Source organism: Periophthalmus magnuspinnatus, chromosome 13 (genome assembly GCF_009829125.3).
Source record: "Periophthalmus magnuspinnatus isolate fPerMag1 chromosome 13, fPerMag1.2.pri, whole genome shotgun sequence".
Lineage (NCBI taxonomy): Eukaryota > Metazoa > Chordata > Actinopteri > Gobiiformes > Gobiidae > Periophthalmus > Periophthalmus magnuspinnatus.
In genome coordinates, this window is record NC_047138.1 from 4330703 (window position 1) to 4357033 (window position 26331).

A 26331-nucleotide genomic window follows, 5' to 3' on the forward strand; every position below is an offset into this window, starting at 1 on the left:
GATTGAGTGTCTAACTACCGGTCGCTCGCCTCACGTCCGACAGACCTACTTTATGTTATCTCCGGCTGCTCCCACTTGGCTCGTGGTGGAGATAGCTGTGTCAGATTGTGACAGCTATTGTCATCCGTTGCAGCACTAATGCCACAGAGACTTGATGAATGGCACTTTTATCAAAACACGTGCGACATTAGACTGGCTCTGAATGACAATGTGTACATGCAGATTATAATCATGGAGGTGTGGGGGAACAAACATGATCACTTATTTTAAAAAGTTATTGATACACGAATGAAATCACAACATATAAGTCCAACTAAATATTAGCCACTTTTTTTTCCAAATACCATACATTTCAGACTTTTGAGCGCACCTGAAAATAACCCGCACCAGCTAAATTTAAAAAGAAAGTCTGTTTTGTACATATATAAGCTGCAGGTGTTCTTGTTGTAACACATAAGACATTTACACAGAAAAATGGTACACAGAAGTTTTTTGTTTTAATTTAAGACACACTTTTTTAAATAACTGTGCCTGGAAATTGGCAGCACGGCACCAACACGGCATCAACACAGGACGAACGTACATGCATGTTTAGAAAATAAAACAGCACCAACACGGGCCATCTGCTTTTATTTCCTCTTTCCGCTTTTGTCGTCTTTTTACATTGACTACGTTCTTCCCGCTGCCGCCTCCAACATCGCACCATCGATTCACTGATGTCCAACTTATGTGCAGTCGCTCTACTTCCTTCTTTGAGGCCAAGCTTACGTTCAGTGGCTCTATTTCCTTCTTTGATGGACAGATCCTTTGCCTTTATCTTAAAAGCGGCACTATTTGCATTTCTTCGTGTGTTTTCTACGATGAGGGTGTGTCGTGATGCGCAAAATGACAATGAGTTTAAAATCAAAACTTTAGCACGTAATCTTTCCCCACTTTTGAGTTTACGGCTAGAGAGCGCCCTCCGCTGGCCGTTAGACAGTAAAAATCTATAAATTAGCCACATCGTTGTATAAACCGCAGGATTCACAGCGTGGGGAAAAAGTAGTGGCTTATAGTCTGAAATTTATGGTAATAATAATGTGTTTGAGGTATGTGTCACTTTTTTCACTTTTTCATTCACTGTTCATTCACTTCAGACGAGGTGGTGTTGCTATTGTAGACACAGCTGCCCTGGGGTAGATTGACAGAAGTGAGGCTGCCAATCTGTGCCATCAACCCCTCAGACACCACCAACACCAATCGCGCCTAAACCACATTCATAATAAGATAAATGGTGATAGAAGTGTCTTGCTTAAGGACACAACAACAGTAAAGTCCCGCTGTGACACTCTCATTGATCTCCCATCCACGTTCAACCAGGCTCAACCTCGCTCAGCTCCGAGATCAGACGAGACGGGACGTTCTCACAGAGGCATGGCAAAATATGTGGAGAAGCATTTGAAATTCGATTAGACAAATTCAATTGGTGTTATGCAATTTTGTTACGCAAACGTATGGTCTTTCTGTGATCGAGAATTAGCACTGTCTTCCCTGACACATTTCAAAATTGATTCAATTAAATAAACTGAACAATTTTTCAATTTTGCCAGTGTCCTTGGGTCTGAGAGCCTCAGGACTGAGAATATATTGGCCTCCAAAATAATTCAATTTCATTAATGCTCCTCTGTTAAATAGTTTTGATTTAATTTGAAAAAAGGCACAATGTCAAAACATAAGGAAAAGACCAGACTAAATGCTAATGCTAAAGCTTTCTTATATTAGTCAGGCTTTGATTTTACACACCATCTTCAGACGAGTTTGATGCTGTGAAAAGAAGAGCCACTCCTCTGGTTCATGTAAACAGCCAGTCCTTAAAGAGACAGAGGGGCAATTCAGAATCAAGAGGCTCCCACTGATAAGAGCTGTACCAGACAGAGCGACAGAATGTGCCTTAAACAAAGTGTGAACAGAGCTTATATGTGCAAATCAGGCTCATGTCATTTACAGGCCTGGTTTTGATGGCACCATGCCTTTTGAATTTATGTGTTCCTAAGAGCTCTCAAATGTAATGCAAAACTCTTTGTATCACTGAGAAAAACGACGAACGAGCCCTCATTGTACAGTGGAACTTTGAGTCACATGGGTCAAATTCACAAACCCAGAGGTGTTACTATCAACATTAAAGGAATAATAAGTGTTTTTCAAAGACAGGGGGCAGTATGTGATCTCCACAGACCTGACTAGTCCCGATTTCTTCCTGTGGGGAGATCTTAAAGAAAAGGTGTTTGTGAATAAACCTCAGACAATAAACGACTTAAAACATGATATCGAGGATCGAATAAGAGCCATGAGCCCGGAAATGCTGTCAAATGTTACGTAAAGTGAGTTGGATCGGGCGATTCAGTGCAAAAATGTGGTCATTTTTACTTTCCCTAGTTTAAGTAGTGATAAGTTCAAGTGTAAGTGAACAATTATAACCGTATATATTGCCAAAAATCTCTGAAGGTTCAGTTTACCTACTGCTAAAATTTGGCGAGTATAACTTGAGAATTACAGGAGCTATTGAAGATTTAAAAGTGTCAGTGACTTTTGTACTTGCAGAGAGATTCAAGAACCATCAGAAGGACCTGGCACAGTATCCAAACCACTGCTCTTAAACATATCGGACTATTACATATGCAAACACGTAAAGAACTGCATAGGTTTGGGTACCAGCTGCAATTTGACTTCTTTCTATTCAAAAGATCTAATATTTTGTTTTGAATTCTTACTTATTATGGAAATGGTCCTATTTTTTATTATTATGAAACCCACACATAGAGACCTCTTGATGTTTTGCTAAGACAAGGAAATGTATTCAGACGCCACGGCACATATAGATTCTAACACGTTTCAAAAGGAACGCACAAAGACAATAAGATTTCCACACACTGTACACAGAGAATCAAAGCAGGCCTACGTATCCGCTTTGCTAATGAAAGTTATTTGTCGTGAGTGTGAGTCTCCCACTTGCCTGCTGACAAACCCAGGGCCAGCTGTCCCTGATTTCTCCTGACAGAAGCACCAGCTCCTCTCGTGAATCACTCCAACGTACACAGTGTCCCCCATCTCTTCCATGGAGCCGTGCCCACTCAGACACATCACTTATGTAGTCATTATGCGTGCTCGTTAGAAACTTTTAAAAAATATCGAATTGAAATAATGGAAGTAACAATATCCAGTGCACAATCGTGTTCAAATGACATCACAACAACAACAACAACCTATCGTCTAAAATGAAACTGGAGGCAGGTCAGGATTCAGTTTGCTGTTTAAGTGTCAGAGTTTAGATTTGTTGACTTTGTTTATGGTGATGTTTTATAGTTGCTGTCACTTTGAAGGGACTTACCGCCAGCAGATTCATTAATAAGGCAGGTTTGGGGAGCCAATTCCTAACAAATAATGATATGGTTCAACATTTGCGGTTCATAAATTTTGATTTTTACCATAGAGTTATATAGGCCCCTATCGTCCATTTGAAAACATCATCAAATACGAGGATGTAAACACAACCTATTGGCTCCTACTGAAACCCCGCTAAGTGAGATCATTACTAAATATTACACGTATTCCAGTCCTGCTTATTAGTGCGACTCTATAAGCCCCATTAAAAGTACGCCGCACATGGCCACTTTACAAATCTGGCCGTGTCACCTTTTATACTTTTACTTTCCAACATCAGAACATGATAATTAACCCGTGCCCACACAGGCAAATGTGACTAAGTATATCGGCGTTCAATAAGACGTGAGAACAGAGAAAAAGGTCACAGCACTTTCTTATTGCTTCCAGCTTCTCAGATGAGCATCACTACAGACTACAGATTGTGCAGAAGTAAAATATAACTTACCCTTAAGGGCGCTGTACCTATTTTTACCGTCTTAAAAGAAGAAAAACAACTAGTTTGCGAGGTCCAAAGTTGCTCCTCACTTACCTTATGCGTTCCTAGCGTCCTAATCATTCACCTCGATGAGTTTATAAGCACATTTGACAACTTTTACAAGCCAAATCATGGTAATGCTAACAACAACTAGCATACTAGAAGTGCACTATCCGTATCTCGGATCTTATAGCTTTATCGTACGAGGGTAAAACTATTTTTTCTCAACTACGCAGATATAAAAAAACAGTTAGAGCTACTTGCACGACTGTAATTATGTAGGATACGACGTTTACATGTTGCTTATGAATTTTATATGTGTGAATGAAATGCATTAGGAAGATCTTTGTGGGCCGCGCATGCAAAGCTAGTCGAATGCTATCAGACGAGCTAGTAGATCTGTATGCGTTACGGCTTTTATTCTGTAATGTTATGATGACATCTGAAACACGCTTGGGCCGTATAGCGTCTTGTACGTGATGCAGTGGTGTAAGCGGGCGCATGTGTAAATGGCTTTGCCCTTGAGTTGGCCTATTTTAATGGAGTTTAGGTCATAGCCTTGAAAACAGCTTAGCAGCACAGCATTAGAACATTGTGGGAGTTACACAGTTCGAGCGCATTTTATTTCTTACACAAGACCTCATCGTCCTCAAATCAATAAAACAGTATCACTTCTCAGCTCATACAGAATCGTTATGTGCCCTAAATTGAATTATGTATATTTATTTAGAAAAAAAAAAGTTTGATGTTATTGCGTTGCCTGGAATCTTCTGCAGTATGGCCTTAAAGCTGCAGTCTGCAAATTCGATTTTTGTGTACGAGTAGATGGCAGATGTGAAACCTGTTCCCCTTTTCTCTCACCTGGGCTTTGTTCGGACTCTCCTGTGAGCTCTGGTCTTCTTCTGTCAGGTCAGAGCTGGCACGGCGTCAGATCGCAGTAACGCAGACAGCCTCTAGTGGTGTTATGTGAGAATACAACAGGAACAGGTCGGCTAATCTAATTACAGATGGTAGCTTTAAACTTATAGAGCAGGTTTTATCACACAAATAAATGCATTCTTACCGTGAGACGTAGCAAAAGATGAAATTTAAATCTGTCAACTGGACAAATTGCTGTAGGACTGAAGACGTTTTGCTGCTCATGTAAGCCACTTCTTCAGTTCTGGTCCAATTGCAAGTGGACGCCTCCTTATACAGTATCTATTTGAAGAGAGGAGCTAATTACACTGAAACTGTAAGCAGATATTGTCTCCAGTATCAGCCTGAACAGCCCTTTTCAACTTGTAATAGTTCTCTTTGTTCCTGTTGTTCTGGGTCTGAGGATAGAGTTGTAGCTCTGTGAGAGATTATGTCTTTCCTAACAAAAATAGCTTCTTTAACTCCCCTCTCAAACTATGTCTTTTCTCTGGCTCAGATCTGAACTTCACTGTCTTCAAAGTAGTGGTTAGTGTCTTTGAGATGGAGATGTACAGCAGATTGTGGTCCTGAGCTGCTCTTACGACGGTGATGGTACTTTTGCTTATGGCGTAGCTGTTTAGTTTCATCAATTTGCCATTTACTTCACTCTATATTTACACTGAATGGAGTAGACCACATCACTTTGTTTGTGTCTCGGGGTTTTGTCCTTTGGGTGAACCAGTTTTTGTCTTAATTTGTAGGTTTAAAATAGACCGAAATCTCATACTGTCTGCAAATTCTCTTACTTACTGAACTTACTTACACCTCTGACTATGAGACGGTGCATTTCCTCACCAGACAGTTTCAAAAAAATGTCATCTGGACAGCGTTTTTCCTTCAAGGAGGCTGGATTTAGTAAACTCAGGTTTGGATAAAACGTACAACTCCAAGGCAATTCCATCAAAACTGAAAACGGCGTTGATTGATTATTAAAACATGATCCTACTGACCACCGCTGAAACCGTCTCTACGTTCTGAGCTGGGTTTCCTCTGCAAAAGTTTGACCTGGAGATGTATATATGTAATGTAATGCCGTACTGTGGAACATTCAGGCAAAGCAATGGCATTTCTATGAAGCCAAGCTGAGCAGGTGCCAGACCCTCCACCAGAAAACGTTACTCACTACCCTGTTTTGCAACCTCTTTTCCCACAATCCTCTGCTAACACAATGGCCATTTTAGTCACAGTTGCATCTTAATTCCTCCATTTGCCCAGTCCAATAGAAAAGTAAAAGCACACAAAGATAACCGGGGAAGGAGTGATTATCCGCCGCCGCTTATTGGCTCAGTGTGTTGTCTGGTCCTGGAGGAGTTTTAAGCAGCGAGTCCCTCCAGCTCTCTCTCTCTCTCCTTCTCTCCATCTCTCTCTCCATCTCATGGGTTTTCTGCTCCGTCTCTCCTCTCTCTTTGAAGATGCTCTTTTTGCAGCATCTGCTTTTTCCCCCTCTCCCCCTCTTCTCCTCCACATTGCCCTGGTGCCTCCCCGCTTCACCCCACACTTTGATTGCATGTATCTCTCATCGGGGTCCTCTGGCTAATTGCATCATTCTAATGGTCTTTTTCACAAACTTGCTTCTCTGTGGTGCGTTGACGTTTCATGTGGCTTATTAATTAGAATTAGTGAGAGCGGGACAGAGAGAAGTAGAGTAAAGTGCTGATCGGGAGTTTGCCATTGTCTAATTTTGTGTTGGCGACTGGGGATCGAGAATAACAACAAAGGTTTGGATTATAATAAGTTATTCTGGCATTTTTTTTTACAATTTCACAAAAGAAAGCAGTTGTAAAGCAATATTAGAACAGGACTAAAGACTGTACATGTGCCGTACGATGTCATAAACTGGACAAACCGCTGATAAAGTATGAAAAAGTTCACACAAACCACAATTTTGATGTAATACTGTGTCGATTTTACAAAGAAAAAGGAGCAAAACTACCTACAGAACTGAAATGGGCATACTAGAGCGTCAAAGGTGTTAAGAGAGATGTGAAAAAGAAAAAAAAAATCCTGCTAATTCCTTTAATTGGATGTTTCATATGGCAGGTTCCTGTTTCGAGGGGCCATTTTGAGGACTTTTCACCATTCTAATTAAAAAACACATGGAACTGGATTGGCCTCATCTTCTTTTTTTTTTTTTTCAAAAGTAAGTAGAGAGGTGAAGGTAGAAATCAATTTTTTCTTTCATTCTGTGTCTGTGGGGACTTGTTAGATTTTTTTAAATAAATATCTTGCTATTGGAGTATTATTGAGTATTATTGAGTATTATAGAGTATTTTTGCGTGTGCTGCAGTCTCCACTCTACTATGGGATTTGTCTCTGTGCAGTAAAGTGTCTGTCCTCCGTCATCAGCCTCTTTTGGCAAACACGTGTAACTGCTCATTGGTAAACATGTATGTAGCACTCTCTCTCCTCATCTCTTCTCACCCCTCTCTCTCTTTTCTCATCTCCTCTTTCCTCTCTCTTCTCTCTCCTCTGGTCTTTCTCTGCTGCTCTCTTTCTCTTTTCTATCTCTCCTCTTCTCCTCTCTCCTCCTCTCCTCTCTCCTTTACCCCCCCTCTCTCCTCCCTCTCCTCCTCTCCTCCTCTTCTCCCTCTCCTCTCTCCTCTCTGCTGTTCTCCTCTCTCCTCCCTCTCCTCCTCTCCTCCCTCCTCCCTCTAGTCCTCTCCTTCTCCTCCCTCTCTTCTCTCCTCTTCTCCCTCTCCTCTCTCCTCCCTCTCCTCTCTCCTCCCTCTCCTCATCTCCTCTCCCTCTCCTTCCTCTCCTCTCCCCTCTCCTCCTCTCCTCTCTCCTCTCCTCTCCTCCTCTCCTCCCTCTCCTCCCCTCCCACGCTCTCCTCGCCTTCCTCATCCTCTCCTCCTCTCTCGGCCCTCCTCTCCTCTCCCTCTCATCTCTCCTGCCTCTCCTCCTCTTCTCCTCCTCTCCCTCCTCTCCTCGTCTCCTCTGCTCTCCTCCCTCTCCTCTCTCCTCGTCTCCTCTCCCTCTCCTCTCTCCTCCCTCTCCTCTCCTCCTCTCCTCCCTCTTCCCCCTCTCCTCCTCCTCTCCCTCTCCTCCCTCTCCTCTCTCCTCCCTCTCCTCCTCCTCTCCTCTCTCCTCCCTCCTCCCTCTCCTCTTCTCCTCTCTCCTCTCTCCTCCTCTCCTCTCTCCTCCCTCTCCTCCTCCTCTCCTCCCTCTCCTCCTCTCCTCTCCTCTTCTCCTCTCTCCTCCCTGTCCTCTTCTCCTCTCTCCTCCCTGTCCTCTTCTCCTCTCTCCTCTCTCCTCTCCTCCCTCTCCTCTCCTCCTCCCTCTCCTCTCCTCTCTCTCCTCCTCTCTCTCTCTTCCCCCTCTTCTCCTCTTCTCCTCTCTCCTCTCTCCTCCTCTCCTCCTCCTCTCCTCTCTCCTCCCTCCTTTCTGTCACCGTGAGATGCCACAGCGACGTCAGGCCAATTTAACAGTTCTTTGATCCATGTCCTGAGAGTGAATGGCAACAAATTAAGCAAATTATTTGAACCACCCACGAGCCCGCGGCGAAGAGCGCGAGCGCGGGGGGCGGAGAGAACGCCGCGGTTATTAAAAGAAGGGTCGAGTGTGACTGAATTCAAGCCAAAATGATGGAATAAACATAGACTCACGGCCATTATAGGAACATCTGCGCCTGTGCATTTTAAAAACTCAGAACAAGACAGAGCTGGTGAGAATGGGAACGATGGAGGAATGTCAAGAGCTGTGTTTGAATGCCCACACTTTTTCTTACTTAAGAGGTTTTTTAGAGGTGTAGAAATGTCCAGTTGGTGAAAAAGTAGTGCACCTTGAAAAGTAGTGACTATCAGTGTCGCTAGACTCGTCCATATAGACCACAATGCACCGCGAGAGTCGGAAAAACAACGGCGTTTCAACGGGTCTGAACACAACACGACTGAATGAAGCAGAACCTGATTTTTGAATAAAAAAACACTGTTCTGGTGAAAAGTTGTTAGCTTTAGCCGCTTACCATAGCTCGAGTTGTTAAAAAATGACAATTTCCATGTTTCACACAAAAAAAAAAGAATAATCCAATCCGTTTACGTGAAATCCAGTTTGACGAAACCTTGCATGATTATTATTAGTCCATAAATGAGTGTGTTCCGGTTGAATCTGATCGTTATTTATTACAGAAATAAAGTTTTAACTGAGCTTTTTTTCACCCAGACGCTAGAGTCACATGTGTGTTCCAATGGTCACTGCAGTGGACAGATACTAAAACATAACTTTCTCTTTAATGCATTGGTTTATGTGGTGGAGCTGCATATCAGCCGCTAAAGTGCTCTCTGCTGCCACACTCTATTGAGGTCAGTTCAGTGGTCAGTCGGTGTAACTGCAAGTAAATTTCCTCTGATTGGTTTTCTTATTCAGGCTTAAACATTGCACTTAAACAGTGTTGAAACTTCCCAGAAATTGCTGAAATGTTTTTCAAAGTATAAAAAGAAACATGTGTTTGTATATTTACAATAGAACACAAATTAATTCATTTTTACAGGCAGTTCACAATGTTGTTTCATGTCCTGAGGAGAATAAAAACAGTTCAGAAGAAAAAAAAAATCTTGACCAAGGCTTTTGTAATTAAAGCATCAGAGGGTTAAATTTCACATAAATAGTGACCAGAACCTGCTGCCATGTTGGTTCTTGTTGCTGTGTAAACATAAACGCATTATTCACACAAATTATCAGTATTAACTCAAAGTCTTAAGGCGATTTTGCGTTTTCACGTCTTAGTTATACATCACAGAAAGCTGTTCACAGATCCAGTATGAAGCTGAATGCCCCAATGTCAAGATATCTTCCCCAGTTGCCCAAGTTGTGAAAAAACAAACAAAACAGGATGCTAAATGTACGCTGCAAGAGAGTAGAAGTTGATGGTAGACAATTTAAACCCAGTGTCCTGCAGTACAAAGCCCAATGAAGCATAAACCTAATAAAGCGGCCACTTAGACTTAATGCACAATTTATGAAAAGAACAAAAAAACAAAATGACCTGCAAAGTAACTTCAGAGATTTGTTTTGCCTGGCTGAGTCCCACTTGTTTGCTGCTAGTGCAAATCGCCTCTCAGCCTTTGTGCTAAGTGAACCTAACAAAAGCTGAGAGGCGATTTGTTTTGGCTTTGGCACCTGAATTATTGCAGGACTTTGGTGAACAGTATCAGAAAACAACATCACAGCCGTGTCTTATCTTTTAAAAGAAATCAATTGAGTGTGAACAGAAATCTTCCCTGTTTTCCCCTGGTCTCTTCATCACACGAGCGGAACAATGTTTGCTACTTACTCCCCGATGGCTACCTCTGCTGCTTTGAACTGGAGTCCTGGTACGACAATTAAAACCTGTAAAAATGGGGCTTTTAATGGAAAATACACGTTCTCATTCAGCAAAACACACGCCAATAATGTAAGTGTATTAGATTCTTCAGTAATCTCATTATAGATTGGTTGCTTTTTGCACAGATATCCTCAGTTTTCCTCATTAAAGAGTGTTGTGTGGAGCTGTTGAACTCCTGGGCTCCACAGCACAGCTTGTGTTCACATTGTAAAACTGTATCCAACTGTACTCCGCCAATCACAAACTCGGGATTTTCTGTTGTAATTACAAAGCACCTATTGCCAGCTTATAAAAAGGAATGAAAAGGTTTAGTAAATATAAGGAATGGCGTGAAATCTCATGCCGTAAGTTGGTGCACGTGCATGTTTTTGTACGAGTTTACATTTAGATCGAACAAAAAATGGGTTAAAAGTGGGATATAGTTTAGTTTCTTGGTTTATTTTAACAGGAACCGTGCATAAACACAATTGCAAACTCATAAAAGAAGACGTTTTACGCCAGATTTCGCTGAAGCTAGTTTCCATCTGCAGTCCCCGGGCAAGCTACAAACATTTAAAATACATCCATTTACCATCAAACCATGCATTGTCCCACTCTTTTCATTTAAAAACATCACACTCCACATTTCCACATTTAAAATTACTCAAGCTACCACATGCAAATCAGTGTTGACAGCGCTGACTCCCTACAAGGACTTTTCTAACGTCGTAAAACAAGTCCCTCAGGTCGGACGAGGGTTGTTCAGTTTTTGAAAAGCTATATTTCCAAAAGCAGCGTTACAAAGAAAGTAAAAATAAACCAGAAATTGCCTCGCCAAAATTGTAAAGGAGAATTTTACCCAATATGGACCCAATCTTGTCTCGTCCTGCGGGAATTGTGTCTTGTTTCGCCCCAAAATACTGTTCAATTTCCACGTCTAAAATACATCCACATCTCGAATAACATTTTCACGCCTATATCCGCGGTTGAGACGGAAATGGAGTTGAACACGGCTCACTTGGCAGCAGGCGTGCCCTTGTTTCTGGTGTGCGAGTCGAAGTAGAGAGCGGTCCACCTCTGACATGACTCTCGCCGTACAGCCGGCCGCAGAGGACTCGGGCTTCAGCGATATTCACTGTGTGTTATGTGCAGTCCGCTGATTTCGTTTGATAGCAACAGAAATCATGAGGGTGTACGGCTTTGTTCTTCTTTCTATTAAACAGCCACGGTTTGCTCTAATTGCCTCTCAATTAATCACCTCTCTAGACGTTCTCGTAAACGTTCTCTCTCCATTTCAATATTCAGCAATATGTGAGCAGCAATTAAAAATGAAATGCCTCAGATGTAGGGTTCAGTCATTTAGGCTGTAAAACAAATACTTAATTATGTTTTTGTGTTAATTTTTATGTGTATATTTTTTTTTTTTTTATCAATTGTTGGTATCATCCGTAGTTACAAGTTATAGTTTGATTACATTTCCACTTAAACCCTCTACGTCCCATCTGTTTTCCCCAAGATCCCCTTTTGATGACATGTACAAAGAAGAAAAAAATAAAGGAAAATGAAAATAAAATAAATACACAATAAAGAAAAAAAAGGAAAATAAAAATAAAATAAATACACAATAAAGAAAAAAAATAAAGGAAAATAAAAATAAAATAAAAATAAAATAAATACAATAATAATAATAAATACATACATACATCATTTTTTATATTTTTATTTTTGTATTTATTTTTTTAAATACAATAAATTCAATAAATAAATAATTAATTTACATATGTATTTCTTGTGTAACTTCCAGTACAGCAGCCATATGACCCCACTGCAGTTAAAATATGGTAGAACTATTCACCTTTTCCCAGAAGTTGCCGTAGGCGCTGCCATTGTCATCTGGACTGTATCATTTTGCATGCGGCTGCTGATCTCGACCTCAATAGCGTTCAATCTGGACTACAAAGCCGTTTTAAAGCCTCCCAGAGAATCGGTGTTGACTTTTTACACAATTTAACTTACTTATTATATTTTAGGGACGGAACTTTTCTCAAATTCTCTGTTTAAATGAATGGGATTGGCCGGAAGTGCCATAAAGACTGTGCAGTTTAGTCACATTTAGAGTCAAAAGTGGGTTTCGGGGGAATAAGGCCGATATGGAGCAGGTAATTTGCAGGGTAATGCTTGATTTTAAATGGACCAAATGTACTATATTGCATCGCCTCTTTCTTTGTATTGTTTACCCGATCAAATAGCCATGGGTCAATTTAGACTTGACTTAGTGTTTTGAAAAAGCAGCTATCGAAACTTCTGGCTTTTTTATGGGATCTGAATCTGGATCTGTTCATATAAAAGAGCGGTTCAAATGCCTCGTGTCATATTTATTTCTACGACAAAAGCCAATGTGAGAACTCAGTTTAACAAAAAAATTATCCAAGAGAAATGACTAAAGCTCAGATGTGTTTAAAATGGTTCAAACTGAGAGTGGGAGTGTGTTTACCCTTTGCAATTAAGCATAATCTAAATTACATGTTGCACTTTAAGGATAATTAAAAAACAAACTATAGTAACAGCCAAATGTTAAATCTGTCAACTCGACAAAACGTTGTAGGAGTGAAGACGTTTGGCTGCTCATCCAAACGGCTTCTTCAGTTCTGGTCAGAGAAGAAGCGACTCGGATGAGCTGAGAAACATCTTCACACCTACAATGCTTTGTCCAGTTGACAGATTTCCATCCATCCATTTTCTTCCTCTTAGGAGGCATCCGGAACAGACGCCCGAGCCACCTCAGCTGCTCCTCTTGATGTGTAGGAGCAGTGACTCTACTCCGAGCTGTGACCTCACCCTATCTCTAAGTGTGCGCCCGGTCGTGGACACAAGCGTTGACAGTTGACAGATTTAACTTTGGCGTTTACTATGGTACGACTGAGGGATCACACAGACGTCTAACTAAAAATACTAGTTGTTATTGTTGTTACTGTTATCATGATGTTCCAAATACATTTTTTGTGCACAAATCGTGTTGCCTGATCTACTTCTGCGCTGATTATTGCGTCTATTCAGTGTCAATCCGTATAAAAAAGCTTAAAAACTAGAACAAAAAAGTTTTATCTCTTTTCAAAAAATAGATCCGGTTCCATCTGTTCACATTAAGGAACTGTTCAAAAGTACAAATATACACGCATACACGGAAAAGTTACAGAACTCTATAACTAATACTCACTGTTGTTTTTGCCTTGGTTTAACGATGAGACGCTTCATATTTCCCGAGTCCATTTCCCTGGCTGCGTCTCACTATATGAGTCTATAATCAGACACATATCAGAAAGTCTGGACCTGGCATTAGCGAACCAACAACAGACTCCAAGACTGCGGCCGCTCATGGACACTTCCCATCCACTAGATTTTTATCAACACAACACCCACAGTGCGCTCTGGAGATTAACTCAGCAAAGCTCGGACCAAGATAAACAATAAGAGAAAAAGCCACATAATAAAATGTCGCAAGCGTCGGCCTTTGTGTCAGCGTCGCCCGGCTTCTTCTAACTTCCGGAAATAAAGGAGAAAGCGAAATTAGTGTGACAGAGGTCGAGGCGGAGGTCAGGACCGGCCTCTCAGGTGTAAGTGTGGACAAATTGCCGTTTCAGACCAAATTTGACGCCGTCCCTTGCTCTTCCCTTGACAGATAGCCAAACGCAACTCTTACCAGCTTGTTATGTTGCGCGGACGTGGCTAAAATAATGAAGGTGATGTAAATCCAAGCCAATTTTTTCATCGACCATTTTTGGGAGGCAGCGCGCTAACCCCACAACGTGTCAATCATTACTTGCCATTACTTCTTTGCCGGGGTGCTCCAACTCCTAAAATAACCGCGCTACACAATATTAACCATTCAAGCCATCATGACAGCGAAAACTCGAGCAGCATATCGCTCTACCCAGTCATCAAAATTGGAGCGAGATAAGTTCTACTCGTCGGCAGTGTGTGGGTCCTCACTTTTCCTCAAGTTAACAAGAAGAACTGGGCACAAACTGTGGAGGAGCGCTGGCCTTTTCTTACCATAATGTAATTTCACAGCTCATTATGGGCCAAGAACACTTCCCCTCAGATGGTGTCACCCGCAGTATCCGTGTGCGCTTTAAATGGCAGATCTGGGTCATCTGCTCATCAGTCCTGGCTTATTGGAGATGGGTGGCTTTAGTCCATCATCTTATGTGCGTTTTTTTTGTAAAGCCAAAACGTATAGGGGAAGGATCTTAACAGCGCGGACACTGTGTTTTATGGGAGTCACATGCCCTGATAATGTGAATATACAATAAATAACTGTGTGGGCAAACATACAAGAAATATTCAAACAAATTGTCAATGGTTTAATGTAGCACTGTGTAAGTTTATGGAGAGTTTATGTCACCTGCATAATTCCATATTCTCCAAGAAGGTACATTTGTTTTAGTTGCCTACCAAATCCAGACTGATATCTTTCTGTGTTTTTTATACAGATTGATATCAGTCTGGTCCTCATGTCCTCCTCTGCGTCTCAGATGTGTTTTCAGTGACACATGAGGAGGGTGATGTGCAAATAAAATTAAATGTATCTCACCTCAGATTAACAGAGTTTAGTGCTTTGCCCATTGATCCTGCAGAAATCCGGCGATGTTTTTCAGCCCCCTGTGATATTTGTTTCTGATACAGATGGACCGAGCGTGTCCCTGATTGGCTAATCCACCTGTCAGTCACACCCACATCTTTGTAAAGTATTGAAGAAGTGTATTTTCTGGATCCCAGGCAAATGTGTTTGGCCATACTGTGTAATATTAAATGAACAACATTTCCATGGTGACAGGCAGGATAAGACCCTCCTTTAGGCCAAGTAAGAGTCAGGTTTGTGGAGATGCAAGCTCGCCCATAATAAGTAATGTCATGTTTTTCAGTGCAAAAGTCAAAACAAACAAACAAATTATCTGAACCTGAGTGGTGTTTTGTTATTGGACTTCTGGGATAGCCACAGTTCGTCCATAACAAACTCCACCTTTGCTGGATGGACCTGGGAGGCCCAAGTGTATCCTGAGGGTCTGTTGGGAACATCTGGCAGAGCCCTCTGAGGGGCTTTCAACTCGCACCTTTGGGAGAGCTTCTCCTAGATCCCGGGGGAGGCTGGGGACATGGATTCTGAGTGGGCCATGTTCTCCGCCTCTATTGTCGATTTGGCTGCCCGTAGCTGTGGTCGTAAGGTCTGTGGTTCTTATTGCGGTGGCAACCCCTGAACCCGCTGGTGGAAACCAGAAGTAAGGGATGCCGTCAGACTGAAGGAGTCCTATTGAGCCTTGTTGACTTGTGGGACTCCTGAGGCAGCTGACAAGTACCGGGGAGCCAAGCGGGTCAAGCTCGCTGCAGCTCGTGCGGTCACAGAGGCAAAAACTCGGGGTTGAGAGGAGTTTGGGGAGGCCACGGAGGAGGACTATCAGATGGCCTCAACCAGTCCACATGTGTTCTGTGAATTTGGAGAAGGCATTCGACCGTCCCTCGTGGTGTCCTTTGGGGGGTGCTCCAGGAGTATGGGGTCCGGGGGCCCTTTGCTAAGAGGGGTCTGGTTCAGGGGCTAGAGGGGGTCTGGTTCGGGAACCACAGGATCTCATCTCTGCTGTTTGCAGATGATGTTGTCATGATGGTCATGAGCTTTGGGTAATGACCGAAAGGACAAGACTGAGGATACAAGTGATCGATATGTGTTTCCTCTGCAGGGTGACTGGGCGCTCCCTTAGAGATAGGGTGGGGAGCTCGGTCACACAGGAGGAGCTCAGAGTAGAGCCACTGCTCCTCCACGTCGAGTGGAGCAGCTGAGGTGGTTCAGGATGCCTCCTGGACGCCTCCCTAGGGAAGTGTTCCAGGCATGTCCCACTGGGAGGAGGCCCCGGGGAAGACCCAGGACACACTGAAGGGACTATGTCTCTAGGGGTGGCCTGGGAACGCCTTGGGGTCCCACTGGAGGAGCTGGAGGACATATCTGGGGTGGGGGAAGTCTGGGAGTCCCTGCTTAGATGCTGCCCCCACAACCTGGCCCCGGATAAGAGGAAGAAAATGGATGAAGTTGGTAAATAACTGTCAAAACAATTAAAATGTTTCATTATTGAGTGTATACTCTTGTGACTTTAACAAGTTTGAGTTTTGATCTGAAGTGTCTAAACAACAAGCAGCTTGCAACTAAAAGTGTGATTGATTTGTAAATTGATTCCATTCTAATTCAGTGCACTGCTGCTCCTAAGTGTTTAACATACAGCCCAATTATAAAGTTTTCAGGTCGCATTTCTTTGCTGTAACTTTATAAAGGTAATTAACATACGTCTCATTTAGTTTACCTTATTAAATATGATTATTTTTTTTCTTTTGCAACTCATCTGAAACCCACACCTGATGCCCTTCCTGAAACAGCTGTCTGTCTTTTATACTTGGGACAGGCCCAAAAGTGCACTGTGTTATGACTGATGGTGACTTTGACATCCTGTCTTACTCTTACCCTCAGAGAGGGGCAGGTTTTTCATGTGAAATAGAAGAAACATAAATGTTGAACTTCATGATTTCTTTTCCTGACCAAACCCTTGAACTTGTTATAGCACAAATTGTCATATTACCATAATGATACTTCCTGCACTTGTCATTAATAAATGGGCAGTTTATGGGCCTAGAATGTTGTAAATCCACTACATGCTTCCATAAGGTTTATGAAAACACACTCCGGGGCTCACGACTCGTCAGGTATTCCTTTGAAGTTACAAGATTAAATCCTTTAGTCTGTTTCTTTCTGAAAGTAAAACCCAGGTCACCACTTATCTCTGCTGTTGTCTCGTCCATTTAGACACAAGCATTTAGTTTACACTTGAAAGTAGAACTGACAAGCCACATCGGTAAACTAATTACAGCTGCACATTATTCTAATGAGTTTTAATGAAGCATTTTCCCAGAGCTATACAGATAAAGATCGTAATGCATTCAGCACAAAGGTGTGTTAGCATTTATCTTCAGATCAATGGATTCCCACTGCCTAAGCTGTAATTAGACTGCCAGACTGCGATAAGGGTCACGGTAAACTCCAACTACGCAACATCTGCCTCTGTGTGTGTGTGTGTGTGTATATATATATGTGCACCATACATATATACATATAAATATATATACACCAGCAGAGGTGGCACTGCTGCAAGAGGCTTGTTATAAATTATCTGATTAACCTTGTGAGTGTGAGAGCAACTCTTGATTTTTGCTCAAGGTGCAATTGCTTTATTAGACCTCATAACAAGAACAGAGGAGAGGTGTGCCACACATGCTCATGAGATTTGGCTCGGGTGATGTCAGAGGCTGTGGTGGGCTCGGAGCGTGTAGATTTTTCACGCCGTTACGCTCGAGGTAAGAAGGAAAAGCTGTGAATTAATAATGAAGTCCTGATTGATGTATTGATCTGGAGAGCAGTGTTATTATGTAGCACTGACAACAACAAACATGGCTGCCCTCTGGTAAGGTGCAGCCGAAAACACGGGTCAGAAAACAGTGGCAAGACTTTCAGTAATAAGACAAGCAGCTAGTTATGGAAGTAAAGACGGTTTTGTTTTTGTAAGATCATGTACCATAGCCAACAGTTTTAATAGTGTGAAGAAATCAAACGCTTCAAGGTACTGTTCTGAGTTTTATCTTAAAAACCTGAAAAACATAGTGCATTTTAAACTGTTTCCCAATGTATTTCTCACTTACTCAACAACTAGCAGGCCAATGCAGGCATGCATAAATGCGTGAACGTAGAAGAATATGTCCTTTACACCTATAGACCTCATTGTACTGAAATAGACTTAGCATTAGTCACTGAGTCCCTCTTTGTCCAGGAGTTTTCCGTGACATTGAATTGAAAATAACATTTTTGGAGCAGTGGAAAGTCTCGATTTCCAAAACATTATCCAGATAAAAACCTTTGAAACCTTGTCTACCACAATACATCAGCCTTTTTTTTTTAATCTGGAGCAGGAAATACTTGAGAAAAAAAAGGATTAAAGATGGAATTACTCATGCCAAGAAAACACTAGCCCTAAATTTAGACGTGGCATCTTCTCCACAAAGACATAGGTTCAGTCTGTTGAATAAAAGCGTTTCTACTGTCTCCTCCTGAAAGTGCAACATGAGTTTTGTACCATTTATATATATACTCCTAAAAAGTGACTAAACACATTTGTCTCTAAAACAGGCGCAGGATGGATATACACAAATCAGCGCTGAGTTGTTTATAGTTAAATGGATAAAGTTTCTTGTTTTCCAGCGCACCACCACAGGCAAGATAAGAGTTTATTAGAGCAGGAAGACTCTCAAGAAATCCCACTCTTTCTACCTCTGAGCGGAGCTGGTCTTTTCTCAGTGTTTCACCTCAGAGTTCTCAAAACACAACAGCAGCAGCGTAAAGATATAGCACATTTCTGTCGCTGTTCTATTTATGTAAAGATCCTGGTGGTTCATTATGATGTCACATGTTTGCACCTTTAGGCGAGTGTGTTGCAAGAGCGTCTTATGTTGTTTAATGTGGTAATTATGAAACGGTTGTAGTGGAAGTAGAGTTGTGTTTCATCATGAGTGTGGCATTCATGTTACAGATTTTTTACGCAAGTTTAACTACAAAGGGATTTACGGCGAGGTAGAGCAAGCAACGTACAAGCTTTTTTGCATATAAAAACATTGAAATTTGACTCTAGATTAGATAGATTGTTTGCAGGAATGTCCAAGAATTATGATCCTGTATTACGAACATTAGAAACAACTAGTATTTAGGTTAGAGAAAGTGCATAGGGCTTGAACTGGGTTTTGGGGCTGCTTAAAGCTGCAGGATTTTGTTAGAAAAGGACATACAAACTCTAACCCTTTTACACAAGTTTAACGACAAAGGAACTTACAGGGAGGTAGAGCAAGCAACACACAAGTTTTTGCATATAAAAACATTGAAATTTGACGCTAGATTAGACAGATTGTTTGCAGGAATGTCCAAGAATTATGATCCTGTGTTGCGAACATTAGAAACAACTAGTATTTCGGTTGGAGAAAGTACATAGGCTGGACGATTTTGTTAGAAAAGGACATACAAACTCTTCACATCGCCCATTTTACACAAGTTTAACAACAAAGGAACTTACAGGGAGGTAGAGCGAGCAACACACAAGCTTTTTTGCATATAAAAACACTGAAATTTGACTCTAGATTAGACAGATTATTTGCAGGAATGTCCAAGAATTATAATCCTGCATTGTGAACATTAGAAACAACATGTATTTCGGTTAGAGCAAGTGCATAGGGCTTGAACTGGGTTTTGGGGCTGCTTAAAGCTGCAGGATTTTGTTAGAAAAGGACATCCATTCTCTTCACATCGCCCCTTTTACACACGTTTAACGACAAAGGAACTTAAGGGGAGGTAGAGCGAGCAAAACACAAGCTTTTTTGCATATAAACACCGAGGATTTTGTTAGAAAAGGACATACACACTCTTCACATCGCCCCTCGTCTTCCCGCTGTAACCCCGGTCAAGCTTTAGCGGATAGACGATAATTACACATGCAGTCGTAATGAAGGAGTTGTAAAATATTCATCGGCTCCATGTTTGTGGTTAGTGCGGCCGGCCTCTCCTCGGCTCCGTGCGGGGTTAACCACAGCCATTATGTCCCCTGACTGACAATAGCCACAGGTCCAGTGGCCTCTGCCTGCGAGCGCACTCATAAGAGCACACAGCATTTCTAATTGGCCGTGACAGGAGCTTCTGGCTGCCATATTTGATCTACACAACCTGCCCAGGAAGTATTGTTATTGTCACCCCACATCGTGTCTCTAAAAATACTGTACAAGACACAGTGGAAAACACAGTCCGGAGGCACCACCTGTCCATCACATGCCTCCATTTATAGTGTATGAAGAGCGGTTTTAACTTCACTATTTGAGACCGATTTCAACAGAAGCAGTGGGGCAGTGCTCGGCAGTGTCAAATCAAATGGAAGAAGAGACCGAACTGGCAGATTGGGTTGATTGCTTTGTGTTTTAGAATTAGATTTCATTCACAGCGTCTGCAAAATAATGTCATTTTTTTCTCGTTTTCAGTTAAGTTCAAACCCCTGGACAAAAGTAGGAAAAAATGAATCAGATAGACTATATAAAGTAAAGATATCTGCACCTTCACAAGCTGAAATAAGGCATGAAGAGACACTTAATTCATAAAGAACTAATGATTCAGGTATAGTAACCACTTAATACCTACAAGCCTCACACTAACCCCATAATAATGTAGCTACTCAGCCTGAATCCTTCTTTATAAACTGTTTGTTCATTATGAATTAACCCTTTCTTCATATTTTATTAAGGTTGCTAGTGTAGGTGTTGTAACGTCTGGGGGATCAAAGTTTCAGACATGGGGTAAAAGTTTGACGGAGTTGTAAGTGGCAACCATTAATTGACTTTTTTGAAACTGTCTAGGCCAACTTCCAACCTTCACTCCCCTTTTTTTATTTTATTTAATTCTTTTTACTTTTTTGTGTAATTACTTTATTATTATTATTTTAAATTATATATTTAGTCAAGATTTATGTGATTATTTAATGTATTTATTTTTGTATTATTATTATTATTATTATTATTTTATATTATTTATTTATTTACTTTTAAAGTTTTAGTTCTTGTTATATAAATATTAAAAAGGTGTGTATGCATTTGTTGTTTTAAATGACAGTATACTCTAATACTTAAATAATAATAAAAGTTTGACGGAGTTTATTACAAACAAGGAAAATGTGAATGTTGGTTGACGGAGCAGACAGTAGAGAGCGGGGTCGTAGGCTGACGTCTTCGGACCGAGCGTAGGAAGCTGGGTCGGAGGCTGAGGTGCAGGGTAGTCCCACGGAGCGGGATCTGGCAGAAAACGAGAAAAAAAAACAGCTGAGTATTGAGATCATACACACGAAAACTAGACTGAGCCAAGTCGAACTGGACCATGGAGGATACACGGACGATCTGGCCCTGTGCATAGAATCCTCAGCCCCTTTTTACTCCCGGGGTGGAGGCTTGACTGCTCATGCGCTGCAGGTGTGTAGAGGGTGGTGCCAGAATCTCCGCTCAGCTCAGAGCACCCAGGACACATAAAGGAGTGAGAAAGACAGCGCGGAAAACACAAAAACCCAAATCCTGACAAGGTATTATACATAAGCATTAAATAACCGCACATATCCACCTAGCGCTGCTCCGAACACGTGTAAAAACACCCCTCGCTGCTACACGTCCTGCTAGAGACAACACAGTTTAATTAACGACTCGCATAACCCCTGAAAGAACAGAAGAATAGATTCAAACTGACAGTAACAGACAGTTTTAGGTGATTAGCTGTTAGCGCTTTATTAGCTCTTTTAACGCTACAATAGCTTTTGTGCCATAATCCCACAGAAACGGAGATGTCCAATCACATTACCCCGGCATTATCACAGTTAATGTCTCAGATTTAATTTTTCAGCTAATTCTAATATCAAAGGTTCGGAGCAGCTGAAGCATAATAATACAAATGGACATGTGGGCATTCTTTAATGAGCGCGCACTGATTTATACAAGTGGATTATAAACAGGGGCTTTTGAACATGGAAATGTGACATTAGCTGCAAAGATGGCATTTGGCAGACGGCATGTGAATAGGAAGTTGGTTCATTATTAGAAAAGTCAGAGTCAGCCCTGTGTGAGAGATGGTTTTGGGGTCTGAAATAAAACCAGCTCACCTAATGTAGTGTCAGAATATCCCTCATTAACTCTCATTTCTGTCCGGACCCACCTGCCGTCACCGCTTGAGTGACAGAAATAATGTAACACGGGGAATAATCAGATATTATATTCTGTTTAAGTGAAATATAGTTTTAAAAGTGCACTATGTGTCTTTTCTGGTGGGTCTGGTGGGTCTGGAGGGTCCGACACCTTCTAGCTTCCATGGGGATGTTATTGCGTTGCGTAGAATGTTCCACGGTATGGCATTAAACCGATCCATCACTATGAAAACGAGCAGGTGACGTCGACGAAGTTACAGGTCAAAGGTAGCAGCGTACTCTTCACCTGAAAACTTACACAGAGCAGTTTTAAAGTTTAGTCAAGGTTTATTTTAGTATTGATTTGTAACTGGAGGAGCTGGAGGACGTGTCTGGGGTGAGGGAAGTCTGGGGGTTCCTGCTTAGACTGCTGCCCCCGCGACCCGGTTCTGGATAAGCGGAAGAAAATGGATGGATGTAACTATATGATTTATATATATATGATTGAAACACGTTACTATATCTCACCTGTTTGTTAATCATTGATAACAGAACATTTAATATCAGATCACATGTTTAAGGCTGATGACGAGCTGCAGCAAAACTGTGACGAGAACGAGGCTTTTATCTGTTTTTCCTCACAAAAATAGAACATACTTAAAGGAAAAGCAAAACTAGATACTTTGGTGACACAGATGCAATTTAATAATCTGGTAACGAGCTTTTGTTTGTTTTTTCTGTTTGTATTGTATTTTAAACAGGGCTCACATAAAAAAGAGCTAAAATGCTCTCACTGGGTTCCCTGTTTAAATAAAGAGAAAAAAGAGAGATACCGTAGATGTATTTATATCATATGTATTTGGATGACAGTAAAAGCTTGTTGTTAATGCACAGCCTTATCCGTTTACATTGCTGCTCTAAATACACAGTCCTACAGTCTCTACTTAAGCTAATAAGCTATAACTGCAATGTCATCATGGATACAGTGGTGTTTTTGCTTCATTTTTTATTCCATCATAACCCTATAAGGTCGCCTCCCAAAACACTCATTTATTCATAACATGCTGTTAAACTTTCAAATCAGGGTAACACAGTTTCATATATTTACATGTACATCAACAACTCGGAAAGCAAATTCAGAATGTTCAAATAGTTTGTCTTATGTCAGCACTTTCCTTCCCTGCAGCACTTAAAAGCAGCATGCATATCCAAAGCACAAGTGGGTAAAGCCTTCTTCCAATTCCCAGGATCCAGGAGATGTAGCAGGGGAGCTTCAGTAAATTGATGACTAGTAAAAGATCACTGACAACTTCAAAGGCGTGTGGATCCAGGTCACCGACGAGTCGGTTTATGCATTAATGTAGCCTTATTAAAGAGCAGGCCTCATCGATCCACACACGCCCTGCTGCAGAGGAAATATCCTCGAAATAACACATCTGTAATTAGAACCTGTTGGGGTTTGTGTGGTTGAGCTTGTTGATGTCATCCTCAGACCGAGGGCAGGAGCACAGAAGATCTAGATGCTATTTTCATTGGAATAATAATAAAATATTGAATCTCATATTTTGTAATTGGTGACTCAAATGTACTGTATATTAATGTCACGGCACAACCGTTTTACAGTTTGTTCAAAAAGCAGGTTTTGTGTTTCTCACTCACAGCTGCTGCCCTCAACTGATACATTAACCACAGCCTTGTGTCGTGACTCATATTCTTTTATTCGTATTAAAATGGTCTTTCTTTCTTTGGCTTTAGTCCAGTATTAGTTATGATAAAGATCAAGGCCAATGATAAAAGCTGTTCATAAAAGTATTCATACTGCCTGTCCACTTTGACAGAAGGAGAACTCCATCATCCTCACACCAGAAGTTAAGAATCATGTCAATCACAGATAAGAATCATTGAGACAGACATTTGTTTCTCAAATTCACGTGGCTGAGGCCTCTCCTTGCAGCTCTCCTTGCTGCTTTTTTTTTTGCATAACTGATGCAAATGTATTGGTTTGCATAATGCATGACTGTGTATGCCCAATGATCCATGTCTAAAACAATGGACCATGAGACGTTGGTTTGTGTGTTGGCGTGGCTCCGGGCCACTGGCCTCCTTCACATGTTACAGAGGCAGGAGCAGTACTGCTGGTTTTGAAGTGGTATACAAGAGCGGCAGAGCCATTATTCTGACAGGAGGCATCAGTCAGTCTTTATAGAGCTCTCAGTCTAAGTATGACAGAAGTTTGGAGAGCCTTTGTCCCCTCATCTGTCTGCGCTGCCAACACTTCACATCTTTTCACATAAAAAAACAATACAGCGGCGTGTTGTGGCGCAGTGTTGCATTTCAATGGAGACACATTTGAGAATAACAGAGTGGGAGCTCGCATGTTGATAGTTATGTGTTGTGTGGGTTCATTGTCTCCTTATTTGTACCAAAGCATGTATTCACGCAAACGCACTTCTATTCTGACACCACTTTTGTTCTTGCTGTTTTGTTCTGGGCTTTGGAAAGTTTATAAAACAATATCAACTTTGCTACATGTTTGCGGCGTTTAAGATGACATCACAGCTTCAATGGGCCTCGAGTCTTTATTCACCTCAATAAACCACGAACAAACACTCACGAACACACCGTTTATTTAGAATGATTCAGGAACTGCAGGATGACTTCACTCGTGGGTTATAAGTTCAGTTATTAAGCATTACATCATTAAGTGCAGATGTTTGACTTAATTAGACTTAATCCTTTAATCCCTGTAAATGTTCAGTAGGTGCATTTTTCAGCATTTTACACAGAATATTAGCAACGCAGGAAATTATCCAAACAAAACATATAATAGTGATAAGTTTTTTTGTTTTGTTTCAAGGACACACTGCATAAAATGAACTCTTGTAATGATTATATATGAGGCCTGCATGGTTTTCTGCACTGATTCAAACCTCTGCATTTACTCAGCTTGAGACTCCAATAATTACCCTGCACACTGAATATCGCTCCTTCTGTGCAGATTGTGAATATAAGCGGTAATGTAAGTAACAGTTGAAGTTGCATTAGCTGTTGTTGAGCTGGGCCCTGGACTCCGAGAGAACAAAGACTCAGTACAGTCACTGCACAGGGACTTTGTACAATAACAGGGACGGCTGCTGTTTCCTTTCTCCTCCATTACCCAGAGGTCTTAATTAGTTTAGGTTAATCATGCAACACTAAAATCATCTACACTTTTTCATTTCTCCCTTTTTTCATCTGACTTTTCTCTTGCCTAAAACCAACCTGGAGCGGGGCGCCTCATTTAACAGAACAACGTTGCACCAGCCCAGTTTCCTTTTACGGTGACACGGCTGTTGTCTTCCTCCGCTACTTCCTCCGATGTTTCTGTTCACGTACAAGTCAAACATGTCTGCGCTGTCGATTTTTTTACAGCTACTTTTAAAAAATTAAACTAATCAGTGGGTGCTAGCGTTCAGATAATGAATTTATTACTTTTAGTCGACTTAACAGTAATTTCTTAGTTCATCTTTTTGATTTTGTTTTTTAGTAAAGCCACTTGTCTGCTACAGAGTTAAGTTTATGCAAGTTTTCTGATAGAAGGTCCCCGTCTGCCTCCATAAAGACCATAGACTGTATATATAAATGGACAGAGCTAACCTGCTAGCCGCCACGTTCGAAACAGGAAGTGATCATGGGCTACGCTTCCTGTTCCATCGATTCAGCTCCAATTCTTTACATTAAAAAGCTGTGGCCCCTCTCTCTGTCTTTGCTGTCAGACTCGTCATTTTGGACTTAAAATGTTCAAATTATGATCCTGGTATTTTTATTTATTGTGTCCGTAGCTCAAGATGTGAACATTAATAAGAGACAAATCAGCTGCCGTCTTTCCCCGAGGTTTCTTTGCCAAAAAGGGGCGTTACCTTCCACAGCTTAGCTCCAGATTGGCTCTTTGGTTGCCATGATATTCGCAGTCGGAATTCCAAATATGGAGCTCCAAATTCACCGCTATAACCACTAGCCTCACACTCACTTAGTCTACTTCTTTATACACTGATCACTTTGCAGTCTTCAAACTGCACCCTCAGATCTTCAGGTGGCTCCTTCAGGTTCCCCCCACGAGGTTCCGTACAATGGAGGATGGAGCCTTCTGTTCAGCTGCACCTCGACTCTGGAGCTGCTCCCTGTCCAGAGCCACACAGAGCCTGGACGTTTTAATCTAAAGACCTTTTTATTTAGAAAAGCTTATTGTTGATTTTACTTTTGGCATTTAGCAATGAGTTTTGACAAAAGTGCACACTCTCACATGCAAGACATCTTCTCACACAGTTTTCATCATAAACACTTCAAATTTGGCCAAATCCCACTAAACCCACATGTGATTAAAGATTATCAATTACATTTTCAATATGACT